Genomic DNA, 6,578 nt, shown 5'->3' on the forward strand with positions numbered 1-6,578 from the left:
AGTGAAATAAACGTTCGGTGCAGTTTTGCTTGAAGAAAAATTTGTTTAAAAAATAAAAAGTGTCTTTTTTGACAAAGCTGTACATTGATAGATAAACGTGCTATTAATATGTAAATAGCTAATTTATATTAAGTGGGAGGCGCTTCCGGTTTCACTGGTACAGTCAGTCAACGCTTGATTGTCGAGACGGTAACATCTATTGGATGGATGGCCTGAGCTGTTTTGTAAGTTTTGTAGAAAAAAGCTATTTTTGTAGAAGTTTCCTTCAAGTGGTTTTGCATATTTGGAAACTACGTTAAAAAAGTCAAACATATTAATCCAATTAATCTGACCACACCGTTCGCCCAGTGTTAGACAAGTCTCTCCACCCAAGAAAAGCGACGAGATAGGGGCTAAATGCAAGTGGGCAGAAACAAGCTATATTTCCATTTAATTGTCTCGGTTGTTTTAAAAGAAGGAAAACAGATTATTTCAATATTTACCTGGAAAATCCATGAAATAATCTAGAATGAGGGTTGTGGATGGGTCCTACAAATACTGGACCTATCACAGGAGACCCTGCTTTGATCCCTGTTGCCATCTGTAACTCCAGCAGGAGTCCATTGTTCCTTCATGCTATGAAAAATAAATCAGGTAAGTGTTTTATAAGAGCGATGTGCTGGATCATTGATTGTTACCCCTCCATTGAAGCTTGTAAGACATCCTAGTGATGGTTTACCTCCAAATCAGGCGGCGTGATGAAGATGTGGAGATGGTAGAATGAGGACGGTGCTTTTCAACCGCAGGTGTTAGAGCTTCAGCGGATGTCCTGGGTAAGTTGGACTGCAGTTAACTTTGATAGAACTACAACCTGATGTCACCCAATCATGTGAACCAGAGATCTAATCTCATCAGTAAACCGTTACAATGGTTTACTGTCGAGAATTCTGCTTTTTTTCCAGAGCAAGAGAGAACATGCAGAGAGATGTGATTAGAAAGATTAGAAGCTGATATCTTTCGCTAAACTCTCCCTCTCACTCAAAGCAATGTTATTTTTAAAAAATGAGAAGAAAACGCCAACTCCATGTCCTCTACTATTACCTCAGTGAAAGTTACTACAGTATGACTTTGGTTCTAAGTCACGCAGGTTTTGGTTTGTCTAGTTCTAAATCAGATTTACTAGACACTTGAAATTCTTGAATAAAGGAACACAGTAACTGAGTGAGTGGCACAGTAACTTCCTAACATGTCTTTGATTGGGCGGGGACACTGAAGCACTTAAGAAGGAAAACCCTCAAGAGACGAGAGAAAAAACATGTTACCTCCACACATTAAAGACCTGGGATATCCAGAACTTCAACCCAGGAAATTCTTGCTTGGAGGCAACAGTGTTAACTAGGTTTTACTGCAGCTCCCACCTCTGTGGTTAATTGTTGCCATCTTCTGGTGTTCTCCCTTGTCAGAGTCCAGTGTTTCCCCCTGAAGCATTGTTGTTCTTCACACACATTTCACTTTCTTGTATTTTCTGTAATCAGATATTGAAGTCTGCATCTGACCTGCATCTTCAGCAGAATCTGCATTATATGTGTTTACATTTAGTTATTAGCAGGTAAAAGTAACAAAAACTGGCGCTGATGCTGATTTGGAGTGTGGCAAGCAAACTAGTAGACCAGTAGAATGAAACGATGGTACCGAGTATCCAGAGGTTTTGATTTGATTTGTTTCAAATCGATTTGATCTTTATGTTCTCAATCAATAATAAAAAAAACAACAACATAGAAACACAAAGGATAAAACAAGCATTACTTTTTTTTCACAGCACGATGATCCTTAATCTACACAAAAACTATTAGTTCCACAAGGGACGGGGGGAGGTAAAAGCTTATCTTTTCTCGCCCCCTCCTTAAAATCATATCAATATCCTGTACCCAGCGTTTTCATATCAGATCCTCATAACAAAAACTGTCTCACAAAGTTATTTGTTATTTATCAAGCTATTAAGTTAAGTTTTGTTACGCGTCTACAATTAACATCGAGATATTTCGATGAACTGAATGAGTGAACTTGCAAAACTACTCAGGACATTGAATCTGCTTTAAATATCTGTTTCAAATGTTGTGAAAATCCATTTAATAGTTGTCAAAGTTTTTTTCATCCTGATATTTAATATCAGTACCAATTTCATGATTCGAGTTAATAAGTGTCTATGATTCAGCCTGCGCCAATCAACGTTCACTTCCCTCACTGCCTGCATGGCTACTATACGTTTACTATGATGATTCATGTCCAAATAATGCTCAAAATTCATATTCTTCTTCCCCTATTTACTATACTACCAATAATCTAGTGGACTAGATACCTTGTTTCCTCAAAATCAGCACTGTTTCCCCTCTATGTATTTGATTCAGTCATCAGAATTTACGTGTCTATGTTTACATTTTGAGTCACTTTTTTAAGGTCCACATTCTCCTATCAGTAATGTCTATGTGTAGGGGAAATAATGTTCTTTTTTCAGTCAAAGTGACATTCATCAATTTATTATCATTACCTTAAATGTATAAAATAGTTATCTGCAATCATAAGTTCTGTTTAAAGGTCCAACTTTAACACACCATATGTACTGAAATAGAAATTTCCTCTGATTTTGAGTCTCAAGGTTTAACAAGGCTCAGCTACAGCTTGTCTCCCTTTTATGAGCCTGAAAGTAAAGGCCTGCATGTGATTCAAGGACATTCCTGGACAGATTCAAGAGAGTCAGAATGAGGCATAGGAACTGCCCCATTCATAATTTCTGAATTTGACAGAGCCATAATTTGTGCATTTGAACATGTTAAAGTTGAAGGTGCTTTGACCTCACCGAAGTGAGACATGATGGCCTGCAGGCCCCCGGGGTCTGTGAATGTGGCAGTGGCGAGAGCAGACCACACCACATGATTCCCATGCTCATTACCTCAGCTACAGGCGTGTGTGTGTGTGTGTGTGTGTGTGTGTGTGTGTGTGTGTGTGTGTGTGTGTGCACGCGCACACACACAACAGTCCAGTATTATCTCAGCAAAATACTTTGTTTTCTGCAGCCTTGTGCATTGATATATATTAATGAATGCAGCATCCAGCATGAACGTGCTTTTTAAATTTCTATTTATGTGATTGATAGTGTATACATCAGTTATGATCCAATTGAAATGTTAATTAATTTTTGTAAATATGTGCGCGCTTTAGATTCTCTTCCTTTGTTTCTCTCTCTCTCTTTTGTGTCATCAGTAAAAATGCATGGATATATCAAATTGTACGCTGAATAATACAAGATGAATACCTTTTTAATGTAATTTATTTAGGCATTTATTTATTTATTCATATTTTGGTTCAATGTTATATTTTTGTTTATAATTATAGATAAACCCATAAATTCATTTTTGTTTGAAAATGCATAAAATCTTTCGCATCAACACATAAATCTAAGAAATTCATCATTTTTGTGTGTAGATTTGGAGTGTGCGTCTCTGCGGCAGGTCGTGTCCTTGGTGAACTATGCGAAATAAAACGCTAGAGGGCAGCAGAGTACATGATATTCAATATATGCAGGAGCTCTCGCACTGTTCAGCTGAACCGACTTGCCAGCAGGTCAAGATGTGCTGGATCCTCAGGGCGGGAAGATTGAGTTTAATCACTACACATCTGAGTGTCAAAATATTTGAGACAAAAACTCGTCTTTGCGTATTCATATTTCTTACAACAATTAGTTTCTCTGAGGCCTGAGAACTGGACGTGGCCGGCATCTGCACCAAGAACTGTGGAGGGAGGATGATGACTGTGAAAGTATATGAACTGTATGTGTGTGTGTGTGTGTGGGGGGGGGGGGGGGGGGGGTTCAGGAAGTTGGAATGTGGGTCCCTGTGTGTGATGTGATTGTTAGCAGAAACGTGTCAGCTCCAAGCCCACCGCCACCAACCCTCCGCCGCCCCTGAGCCCAGTCCTGCTCAGGTTGTGAAAGTGGAGCTCTTGCACATGAATATGCTCATGTGAGTGAGAGTATCTCTGCGTGCACACAGTATGGCTCTCAGCCCTGCATCGCCATGGAGGCCCAGATACCTTATCGTTTCCTCTTCTAGTGCAACAACTCACTCACAAGGTTGAAGGTGGGGTGGGGGACAGTCAAATGACTCTGTGTGGAAGGCAGACCACCGCAGGCCCATGTGTGGCCATGGAGGGCAAAGCCAAACAGCCAGAGAGTTTATAACTCTTCCTCTTCATATATAGAGAGGCAGAGGAGGGTGATGGAGGCTAGTAGAGGGGGAAGGATTCAGATCCTAGCGTGAAACAACCAGGATCACTCTGTGAAACTACTCTGCTTCAGTTATTCTTGATGTGAAAGTTTGGAAGTAGCAGTACTCAACACAGAAATATGTCCCATGTAGCAGTGCTATGATGCCATTAGATCATCATTATTATTATTATTACTTGCATTATGTAAAAACGGGCTTTTGCTCTTGTGTTTAACTCTTCACGGAACTATTTTATGTTTTACTGTACTGTTTTGTTGAGATTTTTTTCTTTGCACATTCCTCTGCAGATTATTTCTCTCTGTTATTAGTTTGGTATAAAATTCAGAAAATGATGGGGAAAAAATACACAAATTACAAACAATCAGAGCGCAAAACCGCACCTTAACAATGCTGTTGCATCCAACCAGTAATAGAATACAATACAAATTCTGAATTAATTCTTAGAAATCATATAAAAGTAATTGAAATTGTCAGAATTATTTTTAGGAAAGGCGAGAAAAAAAATCACGTTTTTGCAGCTATAGATGTGTCTATTGATGAATAAGGTTAAAGAAAATATTGTCCAATGGAATCTCTACCATTTGACTCACTTGTGTAATAGATTGTGTTGTTTCATTTAGACCAAAACATCAGATTTCATTAGCTGTCGTTTAAAAAAAAAAAAAAAAAAAATCTGCTGTACTTAATCTTAATTTTAATTCAATTTGGGGGGGGGGGGGGGTCACCAAAGCTTTTTGTAGGGAGGTGAAATCTACAATATTCCTTCCTGGAGATGTGAAATGGAATGTGTAGTAGTAGAAGGTGAAGTATCTCAGATGTGTACTCGGTTACATTCCACCGGTGATGGTGGCTCCGTGGGAGTGTGCACACAGCTCACCAACACATGAGGCATCAATTAGACCGCATCTCATTTCTTTCCTGTCTCTTACCAACCCAACCTGCTTAATTTGGTTCAAAGTTTCTCTTGTGAAACTTGTTTTTACCATGTTCAATTTTGCACATCCGGGATTTAAAGTGATGCAATGTAATGCTATAAAACACAAAAGTACATGCTCCTTTATATTCTGTGTGCAGGAGGGATTTAAAGGTGCGCAGAAAAAAATACTGAGCTCGTAGTTGCATTTGTCTTCTCATTGGACAGAGGAATGTTTGCTGAATATACAAACAGCAGAGTGCTGCGTATTAATAAGACCATGATCCACACAGGGATGAGTCATAATATTCCCGTGTTTATCTTATAGAAGTCGGTCATATAATCCTTTCTGTTAGAGCTCTAGCTCGATAAAATGTACTGAAAAGGCAGAATATTTTCCCCGTGCTTACCTTGAATGTGGCATACGAGTTCATATTTACATCGGAGTCGTGTATTTGATCAAATCAAGTAGCTATTCTCTTAAAGTGGCACCTGGAAAAGTTCTAGCCAGCTAAAATGCAGCCTCTGCAACTTTTGTTTTCTTTCTCTCCCTCTATCCTCCTCTGTGACTCGACTCCTGAGAGCCCAACTCTGGATGGAGTTTCAGCCACAAACCTCACAGCTGCTCGTTGGTGCTGCAGCATCTGGGTGTAGACTCCCCTCCCATGCTCCAGGAGTCTTGACTAGACCTGCGGTTAGCCGGCCCCGCGCGCTCACCTGCCCGTCTGCTGGATTCTCACCTGACTGAACGGCTCTAAACAAGTGGTCAGCACAGACCACACACTATAGTAGTGGGCAGCCAGGAGGTAGGATTTAGTGTGTGTTTCTGGGTTTTTGGGATTTTTTTTTTCACACGATGCTTCACATATATCACTTTATTTTATTTGTCATTTAAACACGGATTGTTTGGGTTAGTCATTGTATTTGGTCACTGGAGTCGTGGTCATTCTTTTTAATCCTGTTTACATCCAGTGGTTTGATTTCAATGCTGCAACTTTGCAGTCTACAGAGCAAAAGTAGCGGTGAGGCTGTTGAGATGGTGAGTCTGTTGTTGCACTCTGACTCTTAAATAACCTTCAGGCTACGTTTAGATTTAACGTTTTAGTGTAAATCCTAATTAGGAAGTAACATGTAGATATTTATAGATTTATGTAAGCGAGCACATAAACAGGTTCTTCAATAAAGTTCTTTTTAAAACACAGAGGATGTAGTTTTACTTCTTTATTTTAATACTGAGAAAATAATGAAAAGACGCAGGTGCAAATTTCTTTCACATTTTCCTCAAGTCTCTTTATGTGAGGCATTATGCGTTTTTAATGCTGCTGAAGAACTCAGCCAGTGGGTCTTCAATAGCACAATTAAAGATGAATGTAGAGGAGTTTTAAATCCAACCTGTAACAGTG

The 6,578-nt window shown here is 39.3% G+C and overlaps 1 long non-coding RNA gene across 1 annotated transcript; it reads left to right on the top strand.

The window, feature by feature from the left end:
* The first annotated feature begins 171 nt into the window (after positions 1-171).
* LOC147243962 (uncharacterized) lies at positions 172-6,261 on the top strand. Its single transcript, XR_015110467.1, has 4 exons — positions 172-224; positions 593-633; positions 730-812; positions 5,758-6,261. It is a non-coding gene; the product is annotated as an uncharacterized LOC147243962 (long non-coding RNA).
* The last annotated feature ends 317 nt before the right edge of the window (positions 6,262-6,578 follow it).

Source organism: Aulostomus chinensis, chromosome 19, assembly GCF_037954235.1.
Source record: "Aulostomus chinensis isolate RoL2024-O1b breed Wild chromosome 19, RoL_Achi_v1.0, whole genome shotgun sequence".
Taxonomy (NCBI): domain Eukaryota; kingdom Metazoa; phylum Chordata; class Actinopteri; order Syngnathiformes; family Aulostomidae; genus Aulostomus; species Aulostomus chinensis.